The following is a 17,491-nucleotide window of genomic DNA, read 5'->3' on the forward strand; positions in this document are numbered from 1 at the left end:
ATGTATCATGGCTTTTGCCATTATGAAGCCATCGTGGTTTCAAATGTAAAGTACTGCTACAAAGGTAAATGAGAATTAATCTTACTGATGTGGCCAAATTCAGCATTAGGATAGAATAAGAGATGAAGAAAATATTTAATAATGTTTCATTTACATAAAACCTTAATAAAAAAAAATCAAGTAACATAGCTGTGATCTAGTACAGAGAGACAACAGGGTAAGACCATTAATAGCAAAGGTTAGGGAGGTGAAAGGGGAGAATAAAGTGTAGTGTCGGAAAGAAATGGGATGCTAAGCTAAGAGAAGTTAGTATAAGTATGAGTTAAGGTACTTGTGAACATGATAGGAGGAATGAAAAGATAGAAGAAAGTGACAATCGAGAAATTAGCAATTAGCATTGGAGAAATGAAATGCTAAAAATGACAAAAGAAAGAAAATTGAAAAGATGAAAAAATGACGAAGAGCTGAGGTAGTGTGAAAGGGTGAGGTTTTAATAGATTACATGAGTTGTGAGGAGAACTTTGGAAACCCTCATTTAAAATTTCAGTAAATTTTCAGAAATTTTAAACGTTCAAAAGTTCTAAAAGTTTCTCAATATTTTTTTCTTTTCTTTTCAAAACTTCCTCCAAAAGTCTCTTTGGGATAATACAGAAATTGCCAAGATTTGGCAGTTTTAAGATAGATAGATAAATAGACAGTCAGACGGATGAAGGGGAGGACATACAGATAGATAGATGGAGAGATAGACAGGCAGGCAGAGAGATAGATGACTAGATAGATAAATAGATAGTTAGATAGATGGGTTGATAGATAGATACATGGATGGGACCTATTGGATGTATACACTTTACCCTCTCCTGTCATCTTCCCAACCTCTGCTACTAATAGCATTACCCTGTAGTCTTTCTATACTAGTTTTATCAGTGTTCTTTTGGTATAATCTAGAAGAAGGCTCTCATCCAAAATTACGTGTGGTGGTCTGACATTGGTGTTAAGATTATGAGAAAAATGCACAGCTGTCACTCTGTCACTGTATCAGGCAAAGGTATCATTAAATCAGTGGAAATGGCTAACAGAACTATGGTCTTGGATTGCTGGGAGCTATGATGGCCGATACATACTGACTATCATAGTCCACATGAACACAAGCTGCAAAGGTTAGTGTGTGCTCATCATCATTAAAGTACATGAAAGAAGAACAATGTTTACCTAAAAGATATGACAATTTACTCCACCAATTTTGACCAATTAAAAGGCTGTTTAGCTACACTTGGTCTCGTGCATGTTTTTGTTAGTGATAAATAATAATCCATGCCTTCCTGGTTCAGAGCATGCAGAGATCAGGTAACACCTGTAAGAATATAGGTCTTAACTGAATTTGGTAAATTTTTGGTTCTGACCCTAATGTGTGTACAGATCATCAGTTTAGGGAACCACTATTGTGTATAAATGAATAAATTGGTCGAGAAGTGACTCATTCTGAATATTGCACAGGTTCAATTTTGCCAACTTTTCAACAAGACAAAAAGTATAAAGTTCAATAACTTTATAAAATGAGGGCTTATTTCAAGATGAGCCCTTAGTTTTACAGTGAAACGATTTCGTGTACCTGATTCTTTTGTAAAAACCAGGGATATTTTGCTATATTCGTAACAACAGGTGTGGTACTTGCAACCTTTATATGGTAGATATGCCTCTAGATGAGTTGTGCCAGTCCCTTACTAGAAGTGTGAGGCCGTCTCCAGGAATATTGCAGCAGGACAAAAACTATTGACCATCATCGTCCACAAATACCTCACAAGAACTACCAGATGTGATGCTCACACTCTTTAATTATAAATCGGTTGCTTTTTTTTTTTTGTTGCAGGTTTGAGTTTCAGCTTCTAATGGTACATTTCAAGATTTTCAAATCTGATGTGGTTGAGCAATGAAAAATCTGTTTCTGTGTTAGTTTTCATTTCAATGTAGTAGCCATTGATACCAAGTAACACCATAAAGAGATCAATTTAACAATTCCCTCATGTGCTGGAAAGTATATTATTTATAGGTTGAATTAGGGTCACTATCTGCACTAGATGTAATTCTATTTATTGTGTCTCTCCTGCCAAATTCGTAAGAGTGTTTACAAGAAGTTTCTTTATAACAACAGGAACCACAAAAATGTTTTCCATTGCAAAACTTTTGTTTCTTGTTCTCCAAGATGGGGTTGGTTGTTCAACTACTAAGCACTGACCTGTCCTCTAACCAACCTAACCTATATTCCCAAATTCTTCATTCCACCATTTTACTACCCCTACCCCACTTTCTCTGCCACTCACTTAGGCTCTATCACTACATACCTGACACTCCTTTACTCTTTACACTCTCATACCTTTCTCTCTCTATCACCCATCAAACCCCATTCCTTCTATTTGACACTCATTTACTCTTTACCCTATCATCTTTTCACACTCTCATATCTTTCTCTCTCTATCACCCTCACCTCCCCATTCCTTCTATCAATTTATCTTGACTCACCCCTAACCAGTACACTTTCCCTCTCTTCATCTCTTTATTATCTCTCTCCCTGCTTTTCCTTTTTCTTTTTTCTTTTCTTTGTTCCTCTCTTACTGTTTTCGATTTGACCTTGCAAATACATTCCCAACTTTTAAGTCACTTTAAATAAAACCATCGATTCAGTAACACCGTGTACAAACTCTATACTTGGAATGATAATTTTAAATACTATTGGAACTCACAAGTTACTGGAATCTTATATGTATACCATTCTACCTAAATAGTGGATCTACAGATGCAATATTTCTGCATATCTCACGTCTATTTTCATTCCTCCACTTCACTCTCTATTTCATATCTTATCTAGAATAACTATTGCTTAACCATCTTCTCACACCGTCTCTGATGAAGGGATATAACAAATATCCCGGAAACAGCTGTAAGACCTTCTATTTATAAATGTTCTTAAATCTTTCACAGCCTTGGATTTTTATCTCATTCTGAAAATTTGATATGTGTGTGTGTATATATATATATATTATATATATATATATATATATATATATATATATATATATATATACATATATATACATATATATATATACGTATATATATATATATATATATATATATACATATGTATATATATATATATATACATATATATATATATAATATATATATATATACATATATATATATAATATATATATATATATATATATATATATACATACATATATCAATGTACATATCTATATCAATATACATATACTTATAAGTACATACACATAAATGTATTTATCTGTGTGTACATAAGTAGGCATATATCTATATGTATATTATTGACAACAATTTACATCAATTCAGCACTTATTGCTTCAACCGACCAACTACTTCTACTACTACCACCACCACCACCACCACCACCACCACTACTACTACTACTACTACTACTACTACTACTACTACTACTACTACTACTACGAATAACAACAACAACTACATCAACAATTTTAAAGAATTATTTCATACAGTGTAAACAATATTTGATTGCATTCTGATTGCTCGGTTCAGAAATGATATATATATTTTTGTTAAATTCCATTACAACTTTAGATATTGTGAAGCAATCATTTTCTTGGTAGCAGGCTAGTTGTTATGAAGTGGGAACTACAAAACACATTACTGTTGAGAAAACAACACAGAAGAAATCAGTTTTCTCAAATCTATTCCACACTACAGCCTACACAAAATTTCCAGTGTTATGAGAAGTTATTGATTTCTTAGATGTAAATAAGAAATAAAGTAAAGAACAGCAACAACAAGAACAACAACAATAATAATAATGGATGACAATTAAACTGACCAAAGATTTTGCAATAAAATTTATCACCTCTAATACATTTATACTTACATACAGACATACAGACATACGGACATATCAAATATGTATGTAAAGTAGTGTGTATGTCTGTGTATGTGTATATGTGTACACATACACACATACACAAGTATACATGTATATGAACATAAATATATTTGAACATACACACACATACACAAACGCACGCACATAGACATAGATACATGAATATGCAGTTCTTATACACACATGCACACACACACAATCATGTACATATATCATTTTCTCTATCTTGCTGTCTTTTTTTTTTTGTTTTTTGGAGCCACCCAAATGTTTTTGGCGTTAGAGACATCTTCAATATATATATCAGATAATGATGTATTACACAGGGTATGTCTTAGTATGCTAATATAACAACATTCATTTTAAGTTTTTAAAATTAAATCTAAATGTTGAGCTAACTGTTAGAGGCAGGTACTCAGTTTCTGAAGAGGTTCCAAAAAAGAATCAAAAGCCTAATTACCAATCTCTCTTTTTCTGTTGATGGAGACATTGTATTAAAACTCAATTGTTTCAAATTACTAGACATGTAGCTTAACAAATTGTTACTTTATGAATCGACAAATGATACTAGATACTGGCAAATGTGTTTTATATACAAATAAGATTCTTCAATTCATCAAACTCTTTCTTGTGACTATAAGTACAATGTTGCCTTTGGCAGTTAGAATTTGGTGTTTACATCCTGATGGGATGGCAAAATTAACTGAAATCAGGTGGAACTGATCTTGCTCACCATGTCTTCATACAGTTGTTTACATATTTTTTCTGTACCTAATCCAGTTTAATTCATAATAGAAATGTTGGCTGGAAAGTCAGATTTAATACAATGTTTAAATTAGCATGAAAAGCAAAAACAAACACTGCTTAATGCACTATAAATATATTGAGTGAAATATTTCTAATATTTGCCATGATATTCCTCTATCAGTATGAACACACACACACAGAAAATATATTCGTCCCACCCCATATATATATGTGTGTGTGTGTATATATACGTATTATTATATACTATATATATATAATATATATCTATATATATATATATCTATATTATATAATATATATATATAATATATATATATTTTTTAAGCAGCATAAAATTCAACAAAATCTGTTACTCTCTCTTACTCAAAGCAAAATCTGTTACTCCTTGAGTTTCCGTGGCCTCATCAGACAGTTTTTGCTTAGAATGGAACATATATATTAATTCAATCTATACTCTTTTACAAAAACCTACAACACCACCTTTAAAAAGAAATGGACTTGTTTGATTGGCCCTTTAGAAAAAACGGTCAATCTTCGAGCGATAAAAAACAAAAAGGTCAAAAATATATGTATATATATATAAAAAAACTTATAAAATTATAAAAAATTTAAAATCCGAGGAAAAAACCGAGGTAAAAACCTATTGCCGTTAATGAAGACAGTACAAATTAATGCATAGAAATTAACCTGTTATAAATACTGCATACATATTTATATTAAAATCTACATATATATATATCAACATACACAAAAGGATGCGCGTAAAAACGCCATACATACAATACAGACGTATGAATATGAATCTAAATTATACACATAAAAGCATGTGTACATATATTCACGCAAACCGTCTCGCACGCAAGCTAAAATTCATCTATGTAGCAATTCTCATATACTGAGCAAGGAGGGGGAACGAAAAGAAGGGAAAGAGAGAAAAAGGAACGAAAGAGGGGTGGGGGGGGAAACTTGTAGCGATGTTATTGGCATCTATAGAGGCCAGTATACATACCCAAGTTTGAATTGATACATATACATACCGTCGTGTGTATGCGTGCTTAAGCACAAGCATACTTTCACTTACACTACACAGATACGCATGCTTACAAATACATATGCTTTGCTATACACAAACTTATATAAACATTCTAAATTGACACATTGCTTTTTTTAAAAAAACATTGCTTTTAAAACAAATGGGTGCATTAATAAAAATATATACGAAAGACATATAAAATAAAATATAACATCCTATTTTGGGTCATTTATAAATAATCAAGGTAATATAAATAATCAAGGTAATCCTATGCAATACAATAACATGAAAACAAAGTTTGTAGGTTTTTCCTAATATATAGTGTAGAAACAATAAGACTTTGCTATAGATCCGTCGTAGCGCTTAAGAGTCAAAATCAAAATCAAAAATCAAAATACAAAATATATACTCTATCCATATGGTATATTTATATTCGACATTTTAAATTTAGCCGCGTGCCTACATAAGTTCATTACTCACTTCTTTGATTCAAAGAATTATTGTCTTTGAATAATATATGCATTTTTTCTAATAAGCAAAGCTTGCACTTGAAATTATATTTGTAAGCTCCATGCCTGTATGGTGCCGCCCTGTCCAGAATGCTCCATGTCACGTTGAAAGGTGGGGCTTCTTTTCTTTTAGTTCCCAGACATATTTTGCTAGGCTGGTTTTCTTCCTATTCTCTGGGTATTTAAAAAATTCTTATGAGAATAAAATCTTGTTTTAAATGAATTTTCTGAAGCCCCTGTGTATGTCTTGTATTCCGATGAGCCTTCCACTTGCACCTTGGCTCTATAAACTACTCCTTTCACTAGACATTCCCTTCTAACGGACAGGAGCTTTCGTTTTTGCAATTACATTTCTAATGGGCTCGGCACCATGTCTAATCTCAATTAGCTTCCTATTATGTTGGCTAATGTAAGAGGCGAAATTTCTGCAACAAGAATAGCTAACCTTCAGGGTTCTTCTATTAAATATTCTGTAGAATTTATGACCCTGCTTAAAATGCTTAGAGACTAATCTCAAAAATTCCTTACCTATATTAGTCTTTACGGCCAAATTGAAAGCCGGGTTGAACCACAAAACTTTCCTGGTCCTAGTTCTTCGTGCAGCATTATTATTAGCATTAAGCTGGTTGAACTGGATCTTCTCCGAGAATTCCACTATTCTTTAATGCGCTATCGTAATAAGGTGCAGCATTATGGAATGCTGCCTCGTCCGAAGAAATTGAAGATATTCTTCTACCTACATTGCTGACTAAGTTGCTAAGGATAACTGGTGGATGGTTCGAATCTTTGCTAATATACGATAGCTTTTCATTGGGCTTACGGAAAGGTTTAAATCTATCCGATCTATACATTAAAATTTACGTCAAAAAATCTACACTATTCAGGTTAGTATCTATCGTAATCCGTAAGCCCATCCTTTGAAAGAAAGCTATAAGGTCCTTCCTAAGTCTATCTGATCATGGCCGTTTAGATTATGCGTGGCTATAAGGCCGTCATCCCTATATAGACCTGCATCTATAAATGGGAATTCTATTTTTAGATTATGGAGAATAAAGGCTCCTATGAGCATACATAATTCAGCCCCGTCGTATGCTCCCATCGGTACATCGAAAAGAGAATCCTCAGTCTTCTTAATCCAGGTGGAATCCTCGAAAAACAGAGCGATTTCCTCGCATGCATAATAATTTCAATTTCCGAGCTATCGATGTGACATACTGCTTGGCGAAGTCCAATGCCCTTAGGAGCAACGTCCTAGATATCGACGGGTAAAAGTCAATAATGTCGAATTGTGTGAAACTACAATTATTCTTATAGCTAATACCTTTAAACCACTCTATAACTGACTTACTATTCTTCCAAATTCTCAAGTCTACTTCACTATCTAACTTAACTAAAATACGGTCCAAAATATTTTTGCTAATAATTCCTATCTCAGTTTTAGCCGGATTTATCAACCTACATTTGGGGTTTCTACTAAAATTGTCTTTATGGTCTTTCAGAGTAATAAAAGCTGGTCGTGGTGAAAGGTATTCAATCCTATCGCTAATCTTAAGATCGTTAGCTATTCCTCTTGCTTCTAAGTTCACCTCTTTGTATATATTCGTGTTGTCTTTTTTGTATGTGTCCGTGACACTATTCGAAATCAGGCGTTTATAAACGTCCTTATCAAGTGCATATAAGTTCCTTGTCTTGTCAGAATTAACGAAGATCTTATTCGAGTCGTTAATCTCCTTAATTTTTTCTCTCATGTTTTTTTGCAATTGGTTGGTAAATTTGCGGAATTTAATTTTCCTAATAGTCTCGAAAAGGTCTTTCTCGAAGGCTTCTAATTCCGGAATCGGTGGCGGGTTTCTGGGAGATTTAAATCCATATTTGTTACCTTCTATTTTCTGTTTATTATCAAAGAAGAAGGCTTTCCATCTCAGTCTTCTAATAACTCTTCTCTTTCGTTTTCTCTATAAGACCTTTGATATATTGTTTCTGTGCAGGGATAGGTATATTTTTCTGAGAAAAATCCAGCGGGTAAAGTTCCATCTTTTTCAGCTGTTTGTTCTTCCTACTTGTGCAGAGTCGCTCAAACTTTTACAAGGAGCGGGTTAGACCGAGTAAACACATAAATGTGAAACAAGGTGGAAAAAGAGTACTCAAATACCAGTGGTAGAGTAATATGCTTTATTTTAAGCAGCAGAAAATTCAACAAAATCTGTTACTCTGAGTTTCTCGTTGCCGTTCATCAGACAGTTTTTGCTAGAATGGAACATATATATAATTCAATCTATACTCTTACAAACGCTACACCTTTAAAAAGAAATGGACTTGTTTGATTGGCCCTTTAGAAAAAACGGTCAATCTTCGAGCGATAAACAAAAAGTCAAAAATATATGTATATATATATAAAAAAACTTATAAAATTAATAAAATTATAAAATCCGAGGAAAAAACCGAGGAAAAAACCTATTGCCGTTAATGAAGACAGTACAAATTAATGCATAGAAATTAAACCTGTTATAAATACTGCAATACATATTTATATTAAAATCTACATATATATATATCAACATACACAAAAGGATGCGCGTAAACGCCATACATACATATACAGACGTATGAATATGAATCTAAATTATACACATAAAAGCATGTGTACATATATTCACGCAAACCGTCTCGCACGCAAGCTAAAATTCATCTATGTAGCAATTCTCATATACTGAGCAAGGAGGGGGAACGAAAGAAAGGGAAAGAGAGAAAAAGGAACGAAGAGGGGTGGGGGGGAAACTTGTAGCGATGTTATTGGCATCTATAGAGGCCAGTATACATACACAAGTTTGAATTGATACATATACATACATACCGTCGTGTGTACGTGCTTAAGCACAAGCATACTTTCACTTACACATACACAGATACGCATGCTTACAAATACATATGCTTTGCTATACACAAACTTATATAAACATTCTAATTTTGACAACATTGCTTTTTTTAAAAAAACATTGCTTTTAAAAAAATGGGTGCATTAATAAAAATATATACGAAAGACATATAAAATAAAATATAACATCCTATTTTGGGTCATTTATAAATAATCAAGGTAATATAAATAATCAAGGTAATCCTATGCAATACAATAACATGAAAACAAAGTTTGTAGGTTTTTCCTAATATATATGTAGAAACAATAAGACTTTGCTATAGATCCGTCGTAGCGCTTAAGAGTCAAAATCAAAATCAAAAATCAAAATACAAAATATATACTCTATCCATATGGTATATTTATATTCGACATTTTAAATTTAGCCGCGTGCCTACATAAGTTCATTAACTCACTTCTTTGATTCAAAGAATTATTGTCTTTGAATAATATGTGCATTTTTTCTAATAAGCAAAGCTTGCACTTGAAATTATATTTGTAAGCTCCATGCCTGTATGGTGCCGCCCTGTCCAGAATGCTCCATGTCACGTTGAAAGGTGGGGCTTCCTTTTCTTTTAGTTCCCAGACATATTTTGCTAGGCTGGTTTTCTTCCTATTCTCTGGTATTTAAAAGAATTCTTATGAGAATAAAATCTTGTTTTAAATGAATTTTCTGAAGCCCCTGTGTATGTCTTGTATTCCGATGAGCCTTCCACTTGCACCTTGGCTCTATAAACTACTCCTTTCACTAGACATTTCCCTTCTAACGGACAGGAGCTTTCGTTTTTGCAATTACATTTCTTAATGGGCTCGGCACCATGTCTAATCTCAATTAGCTTCCTATTATGTTGGCTAATGTAAGAGGCGAAATTTCTGCAACAAGAATAGCTAACCTTCAGGGTTCTTCTATTAAATATTCTGTAGAATTTATGACCCTGCTTAAAATGCTTAGAGACTAATCTCAAAAATTCCTTACCTATATTAGTCTTTACGGCCAAATTGAAAGCCGGGTTGAACCACAAAACTTTCCTGGTCCTAGTTCTTCGTGCAGCATTATTATTAGCATTAAGCTGGTTGAACTGGATCTTCTCCGAGAATCCACTATTCTTTAATGCGCTATCGTAATAAGGTGCAGCATTATGGAATGCTGCCTCGTCCGAAGAAATTGAAGATATTCTTCTACCTACATTGCTGACTAAGTTGCTAAGGATAACTGGTGGATGGTTCGAATCTTTGCTAATATACGATAGCTTTTCATTGGGCTTACGGAAAGGTTTAAATCTATCCGATCTTACATTAAAATTTACGTCTAAAAAATCTACACTATTCAGGTTAGTATCTATCGTAATCCGTAAGCCCATCCTTTGAAAGAAAGCTATAAGGTCCTTCCTAAGTCTATCTGATTCATGGCCGTTTAGATTATGCGTGGCTATAAGGCCGTCATCCCTATATAGACCTGCATCTATAAATGGGAATTCTATTTTTAGATTATGGAGAATAAAGGCTCCTATGAGCATACATAATTCAGCCCCGTCGTATGCCCCCATCGGTACATCGAAAAGAGAATCCTCAGTCTTCTTAATCCAGGTGGAATCCTCGAAAAACAGAAGCGATTTCCTCGCATGCATAATAATTTCAATTTCCGAGCTATCGATGTTGACATACTGCTTGGCGAAGTCCAATGCCCTTAGGAGCAACGTCCTAGATATCGACGGGTAAAAGTCAATAATGTCGAATTGTGTGAAACTACAATTATTCTTATAGCTAATACCTTTAAACCACTCTATAACTGACTTACTATTCTTCCAAATTCTCAAGTCTACTTCACTATCTAACTTAACTAAAATACGGTCCAAAATATTTTTGCTAATAATTCCTATCTCAGTTTTAGCCGGATTTATCAATCTACATTTGGGGTTTCTACTAAAATTGTCTTTATGGTCTTTCAGAGTAATAAAAGCTGGTCGTGGTGAAAGGTATTCAATCCTATCGCTAATCTTAAGATCGTTAGCTATTCCTCTTGCTTCTAAGTTCACCTCTTTGTATATATTCGTGTTGTCTTTTTTGTATGTGTCCGTGACACTATTCGAAATCAGGCGTTTATAAACGTCCTTATCAAGTGCATATAAGTTCCTTGTCTTGTCAGAATTAACGAAGATCTTATTCGAGTCGTTAATCTCCTTAATTTTTTCTCTCATGTTTTTTTGCAATTGGTTGGTAAATTTGCGGAATTTAATTTTCCTAATATCTCGAAAAGGTCTTTCTCGAAGGCTTCTAATTCCGGAATCGGTGGCGGTTTCTGGGAGATTTAAATCCATATTTGTTACCTTCTATTTTCTGTTTATTATCAAAGAAGAAGGCTTTCCATCTCAGTCTTCTAATAAACTCTTCCGTTTTCTCTATAAGACCTTTGATATATTGTTTCTGTGCAGGGATAGGTATATTTTTCTGAGAAAAATCCAGCGGGTAAAGTTCCATCTTTTTCAGCTGTTTGTTCTTCCTACTTGTGCAGAGTCGCTCAAACTTTTACAAGGAGCGGGTTAGACCGGAGTAAACACATAAATGTGAAACAAGGTGGAAAAAAAGTACTCAAATACCAGTGGTAGAGTAATATGCTTTATTTTAAGCAGCAGAAAATTCAACAAAATCTGTTACTCTGAGTTTCTCGTTGCCGTTCATCAGACAGTTTTTGCTAGAATGGAACATATATATTAATTCAATCTATACTCTTACAAACGCTACACCTTTAAAAAGAAATGGACTTGTTTGATTGGCCCTTTAGAAAAAACGGTCAATCTTCGAGCGATAAACAAAAAGGTCAAAAATATATGTATTATATATAAAAAAACTTATAAAAATTATAAAAATATAAAATCCGAGGAAAAAACGAGGAAAAAACCTATTGCCGTTAATGAAGACAGTACAAATTAATGCATAGAAATTAAACCTGTTATAAATACTGCAATACATATTTATATTAAAATCTACATATATATATCAACATACACAAAAGGATGCGCGTAAACGCCATACATACATATACAGACGTATGAATATGAATCTAAATTATACACATAAAAGCATGTGTACATATATTCACGCAAACCGTCTCGCACGCAAGCTAAAATTCATCTATGTAGCAATTCTCATATACTGAGCAAGGAGGGGGAACGAAAGAAAGGGAAAGAGAGAAAAAGGAACGAAAGAGGGGTGGGGGGGGGAAACTTGTAGCGATGTTATTGGCATCTATAGAGGCCAGTATACATACACAAGTTTGAATTGATACATATACATACCGTCGTGTGTATGCGTGCTTAAGCACAAGCATACTTTCACTTACACATACACAGATACGCATGCTTACAAATACATATGCTTTGCTATACACAAACTTATATAAACATTCTAAATTTGACAACATTGCTTTTTTTAAAAAAACATTGCTTTTAAAAAAAATGGGTGCATTAATAAAAATATATACGAAAGACATATAAAATAAAATATAACATCCTATTTTGGGTCATTTATAAATAATCAAGGTAATATAAATAATCAAGGTAATCCTATGCAATACAATAACATGAAAACAAAGTTTGTAGGTTTTTCCTAATATATATGTAGAAACAATAAGACTTTGCTATAGATCCGTCGTAGCGCTCAAGAGTCAAAATCAAAATCAAAAATCAAAATACAAAATATATACTCTATCCATATGGTATATTTATATTCGACATTTTAAATTTAGCCGCGTGCCTACATAAGTTCATTAACTCACTTCTTTGATTCAAAGAATTATTGTCTTTGAATAATATGTGCATTTTTTCTAATAAGCAAAGCTTGCACTTGAAATTATATTTGTAAGCTCCATGCCTGTATGGTGCCGCCCTGTCCAGAATGCTCCATGTCACGTTGAAAGGTGGGGCTTCCTTTTCTTTTAGTTCCCAGACATATTTTGCTAGGCTGGTTTTCTTCCTATTCTCTGGGTATTTAAAAGAATTCTTATGAGAATAAAATCTTGTTTTAAATGAATTTTCTGAAGCCCCTGTGTATGTCTTGTATTCCGATGAGCCTTCCACTTGCACCTTGGTTCTATAACTACTCCTTTCACTAGACATTTCCCTTCTAACGGACAGGAGCTTTCGTTTTTGAAATTACATTTCTTAATGGGCTCGGCACCATGTCTAATCTCAATTAGCTTCCTATTATGTTGGCTAATGTAAGAGGCGAAATTTCTGCAACAAGAATAGCTAACCTTCAGGGTTCTTCTATTAAATATTCTGTAGAATTTATGACCCTGCTTAAAATGCTTAGAGACTAATCTCAAAAATTCCTTACCTATATTAGTCTTTACGGCCAAATTGAAAGCCGGGTTGAACCACAAAACTTTCCTGGTCCTAGTTCTTCGTGCGGCATTATTATTAGCATTAAGCTGGTTGAACTGAATCTTCTCCGAGAATCCACTATTCTTTAATGCGCTATCGTAATAAGGTGCATATATATATACGTACATATACATACATACATATAGTAGGCATCCATCAGTCTTGAGAAGCCATGGATCTGCCCCCAAAGAAACCATGTTAACTGCTGATGGTGGTACAGCATCTATTGTGACTGCACAGGCTCACACAGGTGTGGCAGTCATGCATACAGCAACTGCATTTGAAAATCAGTAGCACTCTGCTGGTGCCACTGATTTTTCGTTCCATTGAGTGCGCCTTCTTTGATGGTGAGTTCCTGTTTTTCTTCTGCCCTCTTCATTCCCTTTTGCAGTATTTGCCTCCAGTGTAGGCGATTATTTGCAACCTCCTTTCGTCTTAGGACATCCAAATCAAGCAACTTCATATTCCTCTTACAGATGTCTTTGAAACGAAGATGAGGTTGTCCTTGTGCTCTTCTGCCAGTGACCATTTCCCCATATAGAAGGTCTTTTGGGATCCTTCCATCTGACCTGTGATGAACATGACTGAGCCAGCATAAACGATTCTACTAGAGCAAGATGTATATGCTGGGTATCTTGGGGCTTGGTTGAGGACTTCAGTGTTTGTGATGTGGTCAGTCCGCTTGATGTCCAAGATGCGCCTCATATTATGAAGGTGAAAGACATTCAGATGCTACTCCTGCCTCACTGCCATAAAGTAGCTTATTGAGGATGCACACCTTACAGACACCAATTTTAGTGTTTGCAGCCAGTTTGTTTGCTTTTCCAGACTCTCTTTGTGAACCTGGAAAATGTGGAGGATGTTTGTCCGATTTGCCTGTTGATCTCAGGGTCCAGGGTGAGGTCACCAGAGATGGTAGAGCTGAGATAGGTGAATTGCAGGAATGCCTCCAGCTTGTAGTTGTTGATGAGGATGGTGGTGGGGTGCTTGACACTTTGACCCATTACTCGGGTCTACTTCAGACTGATAGTCAGGTTGAATTCCTGACGGGCCTTTGAAAGTTTGTCCATGAGGTGCTACATTTACTCTTCAGAGTGCACTATCAGTGCTGCATCATCTGCAAACAGCATTTCTTTGATGAGTACCTGGCACGCTTTGGATTTTACTTTCAGCCTCGACAGACTAAACAATTTGCTGCTTGATCTGGTGTGGAGGTAAACACCATCAGTTGATGTCCCAAATGCATGTTTCAGTATGACTGCAAAGAAGAAGCCAAATAGGGTGGGTGGGGGGCAAGCACACAACCCTGCTTTACGCCACTATGTACATTGAATGCCTCTGAAAAAGAGCCATCAAATTGAACGATACCTTTCATGTCCGTGTGAATCATGTAATAGAACACTGTCGGCTGGATATTGTCATATCGAATAAGAGAGACAAATACTGTCAGATAATTGATGCAGCCATACCAAATGACATGAATATTGTGAATAAAGAGGTTGGAAAAATCACCAAGTACTCCGAATTGAAAGTGGAAATGGCAAGACTGTATGCAATGCAAGAGGGTAATGTAAAAGTGATACCAGTGGTGAACGGAGCATTGGGCTCAATCCCATTGAAACTTCTTAAGGCAACTGGAAATCCCATGCAAGATTGATGTCTTGCAAAAAGCAGCTTTATTGGACACAGCGCACATCTTAAAGAAAGTATTATCTGTCTGAGGTCCTTGTTGTGACTTGACAGATGTCTAAAGACTCCGGTGCATTTTTACCTACACTGTGTTAAGAAGGAATAATAATAATAATAATAACAATAATAATAATAATAATAATAATAATAGTAATAGTAATAATAATAATGATAATAATAATAATAATAATAGTAATAATAATAATAATAATAATAATAATAATAATAATAATAGTAATAATAATAATATAATAATAATAATAGTAATAATAATAATAATAATAATAATAATAATAATATAATAGTAATAATAATAATAATAATAATAATAATATAATAATATAATAATAATATTGAGTTTGGTTTAATGGCCTACAAATGTATACTATGAGTTTCTTTGCCCTAGGAGTCGGGAAGACACTCGGCAAGAAATGGAAGCAAATTTGAAAGAAGAAAAAAAAGTAATAATAATAGTAATAATAATAATAATTATAATAATCTTTTCTACTATAAGCACAAGGCCTAGAATTGATGGGGTGGGGAGTAGTCAATTAGATCGACCCCAGTGTTTCACTGTTACTTAATTTATCAACCCTGAAAGGATGTAAAGCAAAGTCAACCTCGGCGGAATTTGAACTCAGAACATAGCAATGTGTGAAATACCATTAAATATTTTGTTTAGTGTGCTAGTGATTCTGCCAGCCCACCACCTTAATAATGATAATGATAATAACAATAATAATGACGATGATGATGAGAAATGATGACAATGATAGAGAGGATGATAACAATGATGACAATAAAAATAATAATAATAATCATAAGGTCTATTGACATCTGATATAATAAAAAAAGAAATCATTGTCATCATTATGAACATAGCGTTATTCCAATAGTTTCCCTGAGTTCTATAGGTTAACTAGAGTTTTTTTTATTGATTTATCATTCATGAACAGGTATGTAGATAGTTGGGTTAGAGTTAAGAAGGGTAGTAGATAGTGGGAAGTTAGTGAGATGTGCATATGTGTATGTGCATTAATGTAAGGATATATATATACATATATATATATATATATATATATATATATGTGTGTGTGTGTGTGTGTGTGTATACTTGGAAAAGGATGCGTGGCGTTCGATCATAAAATAATAAAAATAATATATAAATATATGCATATATACATACAATGAAAGAACAGTATGCAAGACATACAACACAAAGAATATTCTCCTTCTTCAGTTTTTACTTGTATTGTTTTTACTGTCTTGTTTTGTTCTTACTGTCCTGTTCTTGTTACCACTTTTACCCCTCTGCAAAAACACCAAATTTTATTTAATTTGCTTTGCGGGAAGGACTGTTTCAACAAAGTCACATCTTGTCCTTACCTTCGGAATGCAGAGTAGACAAAACAGGGACAACTGAAGAAGGGGAATTTTCCTTGTGTTGTATGTCTTGTGTACTATGTCCTTTCGTTGTTTGAAAAAAAAGTTCGTTTCCATGTTTTTATTTTTATGTTTTCGTTTCTCATTGTGTTCAACGTTTTTTTGATGTCCTGTACCCATATATGCATGTATATATACATATATGTATGTATATATGCATATATATATATATATAATATATATATATATATGTATATATATATATGTATATATATATATATATATTATATATATATATATATGTATATATGTATATGTATATATATATATGTGAAGGCGCATGGCTCAGTGGTTAGAGCGTCGAGCTTACGATCGTGAGGTTGTGAGCTCGAATCCCGGACCGGGCTGCGTGTTGTGTTCTTGAGCAAGGCACTTTATTTCACGTTGCTCCAGTTCACTCAGCTGTAGAAATGAGTCACTGGCGCCAAGCTGTATCGACCTTTGTCTTTCCCTTGGATAACACTGGTGGCATGGAGAGGGGAGGCTGGTATGCATGGGCGACTACTGGCCTTCCATAAACAACCTTGCCCGGACTTGTGTCTAGGAGGGTAACTTTCTAGGTGCAATCCCATGGTCATTCGTGACCGAAGGGGGTCTACTCTACTTAATATATATATATATATAATATATATATATATATATACACACAGACACATATTGATTAGTTACAGGATCCATTAGAATTTATGTGCATCAACTTGTAGTGTACCAGCACTGGTTAGGTATCATAATATTGAGTTCACAGTGGTGTAAAACTACCATATACATACTTACTTGTATACATACAGGTATGTATATCTGTAAGTACCAAATCCAATACAAACT

General features: G+C 34.0%; 1 long non-coding RNA gene across 1 annotated transcript; it reads right to left on the reverse strand.

Moving 5' to 3' along the window:
* Positions 1 to 2,218: 2,218 nt before the first annotated feature.
* On the reverse strand, positions 2,219 to 2,667 carry LOC118764418. The gene is made up of 2 exons (XR_005000232.1): positions 2,450 to 2,667; positions 2,219 to 2,364 (listed from the first exon to the last, which is right to left on the reverse strand). It is a non-coding gene; the product is annotated as an uncharacterized LOC118764418 (long non-coding RNA).
* Positions 2,668 to 17,491: the final 14,824 nt, after the last annotated feature.

Source organism: Octopus sinensis, linkage group LG8, assembly GCF_006345805.1.
Source record: "Octopus sinensis linkage group LG8, ASM634580v1, whole genome shotgun sequence".
NCBI lineage: Eukaryota > Metazoa > Mollusca > Cephalopoda > Octopoda > Octopodidae > Octopus > Octopus sinensis.